We start from the raw sequence: 13,069 nt of genomic DNA on the forward strand, positions 1-13,069 counted from the left end.
CCACACGCCCACAGACAACGAGTCAGTGTTGACTGAGGCCTAGACATTGGCCAGGACCTTGTGGAGAATTCCCTTGCTCTTTGAAATAGTGCCCTGGGATCTTTTACACTCGCTTGAGAGGGCAGACCACCCCTCTTTAACATGTCATCTGAAAGATAGGACCTCTGGCAGTGCAGTGCTCCCTCAGTATGACACCGGGAGTGTCAGGCTGGACTAGGTACTCACAATTCGGTGCCTCTATGGAAAGGAGACTCTTCCGTCTGGAGTGATTGGCCTGGGCTGGTGGGAGGGGGAGAGAGACTGCGATGACTGCCGCAGAAAAACAGAGACCGAGATTATTGAGGGAAATAAATGTTCTTCTCTCGAGGTTCAGACATTACGAACTGAGCTTTGTTGTCTGGTTAATTGTCGGTGGGGCTGAACGATTGGTTGGCTGTGAGATTACCTGACCGGTTGGTTGGTGGGCGGGCCGGGACTGACCGGTTGGTTGGTGGGCGGGCCGGGACTGACCGGTTGGTTGGTGGGCGGGCCGGGACTGACCGGTTGATTGGTGGGCGGGCCGGGACTGACCGGTTGATTGGTGGGCGGGCCGGGACTGACCGGTTGATTGGTGGGCGGGCCGGGACTGACCGGTTGGTTGGTGTGCTGGCCGGGATTGGCTGTTTGGTTGGTTTGGGGATTGGTTGGTTGGTGGAGGGATTGGTTGGTGGGATGGCTGGTTGGTTGGTGGAGAGATTGGTTGGTGGGATGGCTGGTTGGTTGGTGGAGAGATTGGTTGGTGGGATGGCTGGTTGGTTGGTGGAGAGATTGGTTGGTGGGATGGCTGGTTGGTTGGTTCTGGGATTGGTTGGTTGGTGGGGGGATTGGTTGGTTGGCCTGGGATGGGATGGTTGGTTGGTTGGTTTTGGGAGTGGTTGGTTGGTGGAGGGATTGGTTGGTGGGATGGTTGGTTGGTGGAGAGATTGGTTGGTGGGATGGCTGGTTGGTTGGTGGAGAGATTGGTTGGTGGGATGGCTGGTTGGTTGGTTCTGGGATTGGTTGGTTGGTGGGGGGATTGGTTGGTTGGTCTGGGATGGGATGGTTGGTTGGTTGGTTTTGGGAGTGGTTGGTTGGTTCTGGGATTGGTTGGTTGGTGGAGGGATTGGCTGGTGGGATGACTGGTTGGTTGGTTGGTTCTAGGATTGGTTGAGTGTGGGGCGAGCTCAAACCGCTGCAGGTGCAGGAAATGTGAAATAGAAGCGGAAAAGGTTACAAATATTCAGGTCGGCATCTGTGGAGCGAGAAACCATTAACGCTTCAGGTGGGTGAACCTCCGTCAGACCTGTGCGATTGGTTGGTTGAGTCTGCGGGATTGGTTGACAGCTAAGCCATTCATGGTTGTTAAATGCCAGTGTGTGCACTGGGACTGAGTGGTCAGGAGCTTGAATCCCAAACTGCTACTTACTCCCTCCATCAACTCCGAGACGTCAAAGATTACAGCTGCATCAAAGTCACTTTGTCAAAACAGTCTGGAGTGAATTTGGAACGGGGCCTACATGACTCAGATGGTCATTACCAGTGGACAACTTTACTTGGAGGCAGTGACACATTTTTACACGAGGAAAGGCTGCCAGCAGACACTGATCCTGCCGCAAGCAGGTTGGTCTCCAGCTCTCTCTCTGTAATTGCTTCTATTCTTTGTGCTGAGCAGTCGGTGGAACACTGATTGGCAACCACAATACCAGTGACTGAGCTCCATTCTGTACAGACCTGAAGGCAGGTTTAGTGCCAAAAGGGAGTCAGGCCCAAGAGCCGGGGCAGACCACAGCAACAACAGCCATTTTCATTTGCACAGCGCCTTCAATGTCGTAAAACATGTCCAGGTTGGCGTGCGTAACTGGGGCAATAATTGGTACTGCGTCACGTAATGAGATAGGAGAACAAATGTCCGAAAGCTTGGGTAGAGATGGAGAGTCCCACCAACCCCCCAAGCCCCCTACCCCCCTTCCTCCCCCAAACCTTCCACCAGATTCCTGATCTGTTGGAATAAAAACACAAAATGCAGGAAAAGCCCTGCCTCTCTGGCAGCCGCTGTGAGGGGGGAAACCCAAGTTTACAGACCTTTTAAAATAAAGGTTACACTACCCAATTATTATTTTCCCATTTCAGAGGCAATTTAGTGTGACCAATCCCCCTCGCCTAAACATCTTTGGGTTGTGGGGGTGAGACCCACGCAGACACGGGGAGAATGTGCAAACTCCACACGGACAGTGACCCGGGGCCGGGATCAAACCCGGGTCCTCGGCGCCGTGAGGCAGCAGTGCTAACCGCTGCGCCACCGTGCTGCCCGAGTTTAAAAACTTGAAATTAAAGTGAAATGAAATGAAAATCGCTTATTGTCACAAGTAGGCTTCAAATGAAGTTACTGTGAAAAGCCCCTAGTCGCCACATTCCGGCGCCTGTTCGGGGAGGCTGGAACAGGAATTGAACCGTGCTGCTGGCCTGCCTTGGTCTGCTTTCAAAGCCAGCGATTTAGCCCTGTGCTAAACCAGCCCCTAAACCACCCAGACTGCACATCTCAAGTTATCAATTCCACCAAAATCAATCGACGGCACCTTTGGCAAATACCGGACGTCGCAAACGCCCGACAAGTGAGCAAGCAAAGCCCATCAGAACTCCACAAAGCAACGCTATAGTCAGCAGATAATCTGATTTCAGGATATCCGGTCCTTCCAAGGGAGGATCCTCCAGCCCATCTGGCGGGAAGTTGTCAGCCGCTCGGCCAGGTGAAGTAAGCCAGGAACTGAGAAGGGGTTTTATGTTACAGGCACTAAGTGGGTGAGTTATAATCAATTCTTGTCTTTTCACGTAAATAAATCCACCCCTTCGGCGGCGCGCAGGGTTCCTGGTGCCGAATTGCTGCCATTATGTTTGAATAACCCCTTCTCAATCCTTGCCCTCCGCCAATCAGCACCAGTCAGCTCCCTCCCCCACCCCCTCTCTCTCTCTCACACACACACAGGGAAAGCAGCCTATGGTCATCTGGGACTGTGGCGACCACTTCTTAAATTTAGAGTACCCAATTATTTTTTACCGCAATTAAGGGGCAATTTAGCGTGCCCAATCCACCTACCCTGGACATTGTTTTGGGTTGTGGGGGTGAGACCCACGCAGACACGGGGAGGATGTGGAAACTCCACACGGACAGTGACCCACGGCCGGGATCGAACCCGGGACCTCGGCGCCGCGAGGCAGCAGTGCCAACCGCCCCGCCACCTTGGCGACTTTTTAAAAGATTATTTACGGGGTGTGCCCCTGAATGTAAAGGCCCTCGGACCACTTCTGGGAGTGGCCCACCGTCCGGGTGAGTTGTCTAAAGCAAGACTCAAAACTGCAATCTCTGTCCTTAAGACTGAACAGGATTTTCTTTTATAATGCCCAACCTCAGTGAGTTGGGCGAGCCCCTCGGATACAAGAGAGGCTGGATCGACACAGGACAGGAACAGCCAAAAGCATGATGTCACCTGTCGGCGTCTCTGGACTGACATTTGCAAACCCCCCCCCCCAACCTAACTGGCAAGGGGAACTTTCCAAGCGTAGGTCTAGAAACAGAATTGGTGTTTATCTTTCTCTGTGTCTCGATTAAACATTACCGTGCTTGTGTGCAGTGACTAAATGTACCTTCGCTTCTGCCTCCTTCACAGGAAATAACAAGTTTGCGGCTGGCCTCAGGCTCCAGGCTCTCTGTGTACAAAGCCAGCACAGGGGACCTGTCTGCCCCCCCTTCCCCTCCCCTCCCCACCCCCTCTACAGTCGCTGTGTCCCCCCGACCCGGTGTGGCACACACAGCACCTAACGTCTCTCATGAGGGCTGACCCGGGGGGGGGGGTGGGGAATGCCACATGAAACAAATGTACTTGCCACACTTCTATGCAACGTGCTCTACCTCTAAAAGCAACTGCGGTTCAGTGGTTGGTTTGCCTCAGCTCCTTCAGTCGTCGGCGGTCACAGGGTTCAAGACTGGCTCCAGCGACGTGAGCCCGAGGTGGGGGCCAACGCTGGCACTCGAGTCATCTGCAGCCTCGTTCAGGTGGGACGTTAAACCCAGGCCCCTGTCTACCCTCTCGGGTGGGGTCTGATAAACCCCCTGGCCCAACTACAAAGAAGAGGAGGGGAGTTCTCCCTGACGCCCTGGCCAATATTTATCCCTCAACCAAAATCACTGAAACAGGTTCATTATTACACCTTCTGCCTGCGGGATCTTGCTGTGCACAAATTAGCCGCCGCATTTCCTGCGCTCCGCCGGTGACTGCACCTCCCAAGAAACATTTAATTCGCTGCAAAGACTACAAGATCTACTCTTGGGTTGATTTGCTTTTTGGAGGGTCGGATCCGGGTTGCTGTGCGTTGCCCCTTTAAGGGCACAGCAGACTGCCTGAGTGATAAACTTAAGAGACAGATGAATTAGTCATCGGAATCGGCCGCGGCTCCCCAACCATTCGAGTTGTCGGCTCGTGCACGGCTTTCCCTGTTTGCCTTGGGAAAGGATTTATTTGGAAAACTAGGCCAGTGGGGGAGCCAGAGGTGTGCCTAGCGAGGGCCATGTGTGCCAGTGCCCCCTCGCTGTTCACCTCCAGTCACTGTCAGTGGCCGCCGGCTCTGGGGCAAGCGACCGCCACTCTTCACAGGAACAGGAGGAGGCCATTCAGCCCCTCGAGCCGCCATTCCGTTAGATTCTGACTGTTCTGCCATGGTTTAATAATCCTTGCCACCCTTGCCAAAACACACATCTATCAATCTCAGTTTCAATGTTTTAAAATTGTTGTTTGATGGGAACATCATTTCCAACAGCTGCATCCTGCTTGCTTACATTTGTGCGTCCCAAGTTATTCCCCCCACACAACTCTGTAATGACTCAGGTCATTTTGATATTCCTCCGGAAGGTAACTCAATAAGTTATCCCAATTTTTGAATGCTGCCTCATTGTTCAATTTAATTTGAGGAATGTCGAGTTCAGAATTGATCTGCATTTATCTCTTCTCCCTGAGTTACAACAACCAACACTTCCTCCTTTCCTTCTCCATCAAAATAACTTGACACACTTCCTTCTGTCTGGCGTTCTTACCAAATGATTCACCTCACTCAGTTTCCTTTCAATCTGATCAGGCCCACTATATCTTGCTTTTAATGGTTCCACGAATGCTGGAATGAGTATTGAAAGTGCTGGTTTCATAACCGCTTGAGGTTTCCCTGTTAGCCGAATGTTAGCTTCTAGGGCAGCATGGTAGCACAAGTGGATAGCACTGTGGCTTCACAGCTCCAGGGTCCCAGATTCGATTCCCCGCTGGGTCACTGTCTGTGCGGAGTCTGCACGTTCTCCCCGTGTCTGCGTGGGTTTCCTCCAGGTGCTCCGGTTTCCTCCCACAGTCCAAAGACATGCAGGTTAGGTGGATTGGCCATGATAAATTGCCCTCAGTGGCCAAAAAGTTTAGATAGGGTTATTGGGTTATGGGGATAGAGTGGAAGTGAGGGCTTAAGTGGGTCGGTGGAGACTCGATGGGCCGAATGGCCTCCTTCTGCACTGTATGTTCTATGTGTGACATGTACAGCAAAATTCAACTACATCCTTATGCGGACCAGCCAATAAAAATAATACCACTTGATGAACTTCTACCATTTCTCATCCGCTTGAATATGTAAATGTCTCCATTTTTTCATTAATACAGTATTTCTAATGTTAGAACATTCCAGTGTACACTCAAATTTCATTTCCGTATATGCTTTCTGATATAACTTCTTTATCTCTGAATCTCTGTTGTAATGCCACTAACTTGCTTGAACTAAAGACATCTGCTTCATCCACCGCGTGCTCTGTTGCTGTACTACCCATTTGATCAAACATGGTTCCTAACAATTCATCTACCACCTACTCGTTGTCTTGTCTAACAACCTGATCAAACATGGTTTCTGACAATTCAATCTCAGCCTCCCTATTGGCACTCCAAGTTCTCTTCCTCTTTTCTCAGCCTCTGGCTTTGTGACCAGGTTACACAAAAATCAGGAAACACTCCCGGATATACTGCTTGCTGCATCTCTGTTGTTTTGACTTTCCACTGGCTGTTCAACTACAGTAGTTTGCACTCCGAGCTGTGATCCAGCTATAGCATTCCCCAGGATAGATTGTATCTCTGGCAATGGTATTTCTTCTATCATTCTTACTACCACTTCACTGCTTTTCATTGGATTCTCTAACCTTACCTTATATAGTGGCACTCTACTACACTCACCACCAATCCCACATATTGCCACCTTTTCCAACAATGTGCCTTCCACACCGCAGCCCGACAGCACCCCGGAACGCTCGACCGCGCAGACCCACCTACCGACGCAGGAACCGCAAGCAAGGCAACAAATCCTCCATCCACACACCGACCAGAGTGAATAACCTCATTGGACACAACTATTCCCTTAACACCGCATACTCTCACCGTCCCCCAGGCTCGAAAAGAAGCCGTCACTCCAGGAAGCGTGGAAAACGTGCAGGCCTACAGGTGAGAGCGAAACAACGCGGCCCCAAAGCTCCTCTGCCCAGCTTACTCCGAGATAATGTCCAATCTCTAGAAAACAAGCCAGACTCACTTTTCAAAGAGAACTAAGGGCCTGCTGTGTGCTCTGCTTCACGGAGACATGGCTCACTCCTGCTTCACCCGGACTGTGCCCTACAACCAGAGGGCTTCTCAATCCACCGAATGGACTGTTCGGCGGCCTGTGGCAAGGCTAGGGGATGTGGGGTCCGCCTCCTAATCAACACCTCCTGGTGCCGAGATGTGGCGACACTGGCGCGTTTCTGCTCCCCGGACCTGGAATACCTGACGCTAAAATGCCGCCCCTTCTACCTTCCGCGGGAGTTCAGCTCCGTCATCCTGACGGCAGTTTACATCCCACCCCATGCGAATGTGAAAATCGCTCACAGGCCTTGTTCATTGTAGCTGGGGACCGTACTACTAAGTTACCATCAACACGTCACCTGTTCCACCAGAGGCCCAAACACCCCGGATTGCCGCTACACAAATATCAAACATGCCGACCGCTCTATCGCCCGACCACACTTTTGCAAACCTGACCACAAGGCTGTGCTGCTCCCGGCTTATCAGCAAAAACTGAAGCGGGAGAATCCGTCAAAGAGAGTCGTGCATTGTTGGACTGAGGGGATGATCTCCTTCGGGACTGCTTAGAGTAAGTGGACTGGTCAGTATTTAAAAACTCTGCGACCAGCCTGAACGAGTACGCCACTACAGTAACTGACTTCATTAGTAAGTGTGTCGGAGACTGTGTGCCAAAGAAGCAAATCCGCGTGTTTCCCAAGCGGAAACCCTGGATGAACAGGGATATCCACTGCTTGCTGAAGTCTCGGTCTGAGGCGTTCAAGTCAGGCGACCCTGACCTCTACAAGAAAGCCAGATATGATCTAAAGAAATCCACCAAAGATGCCAAAAGACAGTACCGGACCAAGCTCGAGTCCCAGGCTCGCCACACGGATCCCTGCCCTCTGTGGCAAGGTCTGCAAGACATAACGGGCTACAAGATGAAGGCATGTAAAGTCATCGGCTCCAACGCACCCCTCCCTGATGAGCTCAACACATTCTATGCCCGCTTTGAGCAAGAGGTCAGCGTGAACGAGCCCTCCACCCCAGAAGCCTCGGATGAACTTGTATCAGAGATCAACACTGCAGACGTCAGAGCAGCCTTCTCGAAGGTCAACCCACGGAAAGCCACTGGCCCGGATGGGGTACCCGGACGAGCACTCAGGTCTTGCACGGATCAGCTGGCGGGGGTATTCGCAGACATCTTCAACCTCTCTTTACAACAATCTGAGGTCCCTATCTGCTTCAAGAAGACGACCATCATCCCTGTACCAAAAAAAAGCCAAGCAGCGTGCCTTAATGACTATCGTCCAGAGGCTCTGACATCCATCATCATGAAGTGCTTTGAAAGATTAGTCATGTCACAAATAAACTCCAGCCTCCCAGATTGCCTTGATCCACTACAGTTCGCCTACCGCTGCAACAGGTCCACAGCAGACGCCGTCTCCATGGCCCTGCACTCTACCCTGGAACACCTAGATAACAAAGACACCCATGTCAGACTCCGATTTATCGACTGCAGCTCAGCCTTCAACACCATCGTTCCTGCGAAACTCATCTCCAAACTCCGTGGCCTTGGCCTCGGCTCCTCCCTCTGCGACTGGATCCTGAACTTTCTAACCCACAGACCACAATCAGTAAGGATAGGCAACAACATCTCCTCCACGATCATCCTCAACACCGGTGCCCCACAAGGCTGTGTCCTCAGGCCCCTACTATACTCCTTATACACCTATGACTGTGGCCAAATTCCCCTCCAACTCGATCTTCAAATTTGCTGATGACACCACCGTAGGGCAGCACGGTAGCATTGTGGATAGCACAATTGCTTCACAGCTCCAGGGTCCCAGGTTCGATTCCGGCTTGGGTCACTGTCTGTGCGGAGTCTTCACATCCTCCCCGTGTGTGCGTGGGTTTCCTCCGGGTGCTCCGGTTTCCTCCCACAGCCCAAAGATGTGCAGGTTAGGTGGATTGGCCATGATAAATTGCCCTTAGTGTCCAAAATTGCCCTTAGTGTTGGGTGGGGTTACTGGGTTATGGGGATAGGGTGAAGGTGTGGACCTTGGGTAGGGTGCTCTTTCCAAGAGCCGGTGCAGACTCGATGGGCCGAATGGCCTCCTTCTGCACCGTAAATTCTATGATATCTATGATATTAGTGGGTCGGATTTCGAACTATGACGAGACAGAGTATAGGAATGAGACAGAGAATCTGGTGAACTGGTGCGACGACAATAATCTCTCCCCCAATGTCAACAAAATGAAGGAGATTGTCATTGACTTCAGGAAGCGTAGTGGAGAACTTGCCCCTGTCTACATCAATGGGAACGAAGTAGAAAGGGTCGAGAGCTTCAAGTTTTTAGGTGTACAGATCACCAACAGCCTGTCTTGGTCCCCCCATGCCGACACTATAGTTAAGAAAGCCCACCAACGACTCTACTTTCTCAGAAGACTGAGGAAATTTGGCATGTCAGCTACGACCCTCACGAACATCTACAGATGCACCATAGAAAGCATTCTTTCTGGTTGTATCACAGCTTGGTATGGAGCCTGCTCTTCCCAAGACCGCAGGAAACTACAAAAGGTAGCCCAGTCCATCACGCAAACCAGCCTCCCATCCATTGACTCTATCTATAATTCCCGCTGCCTCGGAAAGGCAGCCAGCATAATTAAGGACCCCACGCACCCCGGACATTCTCTCTTCCACCTTCTTCCGTTAGGAAAAAGATCCCAAAGTTTGAGGTCACGTACCAACCGACTCAAGAACAGCTTCTTCCCTACTGCCATCAGACTTTTGAATGGACCTACCTCGTATTAAGTTGATCTTTTCTCTACACCTTGCTATAACTGTAACATTATATTCTGCAGCCTCTCCTTCCTTCCCTATGTACGGTATGCATTGTCTGTACAGCATGCAAGAAACAACACTTTTCACTGTATACCAATACATGTGACAATAATAAACCAAACCAAATCAAATCATATCTCCTTATCTCTGACCATTAAAGACTGACTTGCTCCAGTATCACGTAAGATCTTAATCTCCTTATCTACTCCATCCTGCACATGAGTAAACTTTGCCCTCACAAATAAAATCCTTAAAAAGTTCTGATATCTGCTTATCCACCAGGCTCTGAACAGTTTGTAAACTCTGTGGCACCTCTTCCGCTGGGACAGTGGTTTTTTTCCCACTTCAATAAACCCACTGGCTTATCCTGTTTTGCCCAGTCTGTCTTCCCAGCATTTTCCATAAGCCACCAATACTTTTTTTAAAAAGTATATATTTTATTCAAGATTTTTGGCCAAACATAACAGTACGTAGTGTTTCTTTTACACAACAATAAAGCAATATAAATAACAGTGGCCAGTTTTAAACAAATAAATAAATAATATATAAACAAAAACAAGAGCAAAACTGAATGGCAACTGCCTTGTCCAAAATAAATACTCTCCAAAAATACAATCCAACAATCCAATATACAATTACCTATAACAAATACCTATACATATAAAATAACATCCCTGAGAGTCCGTCCGATTCCTCCCCCTTCCCCCCCCCCTCCCCCCTGGGTTGCTGCTGTTGTCTACTTCTTTTCCATTCCCTCTATCTTTCTGTGAGGTAATCGACGAACGGTTGCCACCGCCTGGTGAACCCCTTAACACGAACTTAATCCGTTCTAACTTTATAAACCCTGCCATGTCGTTTACCCAGGTCTCCACACCCGGGGGTTTGGCTTCCTTCCACATTAACAATATCCTGCGCCGGGCTACTAGGGACGCAAAGGCCAACACGTCAGCCTCTCTCGCCTCCTGCACTCCCGGCTCTTCTGCAACCCCAAATATAGCCAACCCCCAGCTTGGTTCGACCCGGACCCCCACCACCTTCGAAAGCACCTTTGCCACCCCCACCCAGAACCCCTGGAGCGCCGGGCATGACCAGAACATGTGGGTGTGATTCGCTGGGCCTCTCGAGCATCTCGCACACCTATCCTCTACCCAAAAAAATTTACTAAGCCGTGCTCCAGTCATATGCGCCCTGTGTAACACCTTAAATTGTATCAGGCTTAGCCTGGCACACGAGGACGATGAGTTTACCCTACGTAGGGCATCAGCCCACAGCCCCTCCTCAATCTCCTCCCCCAGTTCCTCTTCCCATTTCCCTTTCAGCTCATCCACCATGATCTCCCCCTCGTCACTCATTTCCCTGTATATGTCCGACACCTTACCATCCCCCACCCATGTCTCTGAGATCACTCTATCCTGCACCTCCTGCATCGGGAGCTGCGGGAATTCCATCACCTGTTGCCTCGCGAAAGCCCTCAATTGCATTTACCGAAATGCATTCCCTTGGGGCAACCCATATTTTTCAGTCAGCGCTCTCAGACTCGCAAACGTCCCATCTACAAACAGATCTCTCAGTTGTACTACCCCAGCTCTTTGCCATGCTCCAAATCCCCCATCCATTCTCCCCGGAACAAACCTATGATTGTTTCTTATCGGGGACCGCACCGAAGCTCCCGTCCTTCCCCTATGCCGTCTCCACTGCCCCCAAATTTTCAATGTAGCCACCACCACCGGGCTTGTGTATTTCTTTGGTGAGAACGGCAACGGCGCCGTCACCATTGCTTGTAGGCTAGTCCCCCTGCAGGACGCCCTCTCCAATCTCTTCCACGCCGCTCCCTCCCCTTCTCCCATCCACTTACACACCATTGAAACATTGGCGGCCCAGTAGTACTCACTTAGGCTCGGTAGTGCCAGCCCCCCCCTGTCCCTACTACGCTGCAAGAATCCCCTCCTCACTCTCGGGGTCTTCCCAGCCCACACAAAACTCATAATACTCTTCTCGATTCTTTTGAAAAAAGCCTTTGTGATCACCACCGGGAGGCACTGAAACACAAAAAGGAATCTCGGGAGGACCACCATTTTAACTGCCTGCACCCTACCTGCCAATGACAGGGACACCATGTCCCATCTCTTAAAGTCCTCCTCCATCTGTTCCACCAACCGCGTTAAATTAAGCCTGTGTAATGTACCCCAATTCTTGGCTATCTGGATCCCCAAGTACCGGAAGTCCCTTGTTACCTTCCTCAACGGCAAATCCTCTATCTCTCTGCTCTGCTCCCCTGGATGCACCACAAACAACTCACTTTTCCCCATGTTCAGTTTATACCCTGAAAACTCCCCAAACTCCCCAAGTATCCGCATTATCTCTGGCATCCCCTCCGCCGGGTCCGCCACATATAGCAACAAATCATCCGCATACAGAGATACCCGGTGTTCTTCTCCCCCCCTGAGTACTCCCCTCCACTTCCTGGAACCCCTCAATGCTATGGCCAGGGGTTCAATCGCCAGTGCAAACAATAACGGGGACAGAGGACATCCCTGCCTCGTCCCTCTATGGAGCCGAAAATAGTCAGACCCCCGTCCATTCGTGACCACGCTCGCCATCGGGGCCCTATACAGCAACTGTACCCACCTGCTATACCCATCCCCAAAACCGAATCTCCTCAGCACCTCCCACAAATAATCCCACTCCACTCTATCAAATGCTTTCTCGGCATCCATCGCCACCACTATCTCCGCTTCCCCCTCTGGTGGGGGCATCATCATTACCCCTAGCAGCCTCCGTATATTTGTATTCAGCTGTCTCCCCTTCACAAACCCAGTTTGGTCCTCATGTACCACCCCCGGGACACAATCCTCTATCCTCATTGCCATTACCTTGGCCAGAATCTTAGCGTCCACATTCAGGAGGGAAATGGGCCTGTAGGACCCGCATTGCAGCGGGTCTTTTTCCTTCTTTAGGAGGAGCGATATCGTTGCCTCTGACATAGTCGGGGGCAGCTGCCCCCTTTCCCTCGCCTCATTAAAGGTTCTCATCAGTAGCGGGGCCAGCAAGTCCATATATTTCCTATAGAATTCAACTGGGAATCCGTCTGGTCCCGGGGCCTTCCCCGCCTGCATGCTCCCAATCCCTTTCACCACTTCCTCTGTCTCAATCTGTGCTCCCAGTCCCACCCTCTCCTGCTCCTCCACCTTAGGAAATTCCAGCTGATCCAGAAAGCACATCATTCTCTCCTTCCCATCCGGGGGCTGAGCTTCATATAATCTTTCGTAAAATGCCTTGAACACTCCATTCACTCTCTCCGCTCCCCGCTCCATCTCTCCCTCCTCATCTCTCACCCCCCCTATCTCCCTCGCTGCTCCCCTTTTCCTCAGTTGGTGGGCCAGCAACCTGCTCGCCTTCTCCCCGTATTCGTACTGTACACCCTGTGCCTTCCTCCATTGTGCCTCTGCATTACCCGTAGTCAACAAGTCAAATTCTACATGTAGCCTTTGCCTTTCCCTGTACAGTCCCTCCTCCGGTGCCTCAGCATATTGTCTGTCCACCCTCAGAAGTTCTTTCAACAACCACTCCCTTTCCCTACCCTCCTGCTTTCCTTTATGTG

General features: G+C 51.1%; 1 long non-coding RNA gene across 1 annotated transcript in view; it reads left to right on the plus strand.

Annotated features, from left to right (window-relative positions):
• Positions 1-2,053: 2,053 nt before the first annotated feature.
• LOC140403401 (uncharacterized) overlaps positions 2,054-13,069 on the plus strand; it is a 37,141-nt gene continuing 26,125 nt past the window's right edge. Inside the window, exon 1 of the long non-coding RNA XR_011938301.1 lies at positions 2,054-2,817. This is a non-coding gene — a long non-coding RNA (uncharacterized lncRNA). The remainder of the gene's footprint in view (positions 2,818-13,069) is intronic.

This window comes from Scyliorhinus torazame, chromosome 27 (assembly GCF_047496885.1).
Source record: "Scyliorhinus torazame isolate Kashiwa2021f chromosome 27, sScyTor2.1, whole genome shotgun sequence".
Lineage (NCBI taxonomy): Eukaryota > Metazoa > Chordata > Chondrichthyes > Carcharhiniformes > Scyliorhinidae > Scyliorhinus > Scyliorhinus torazame.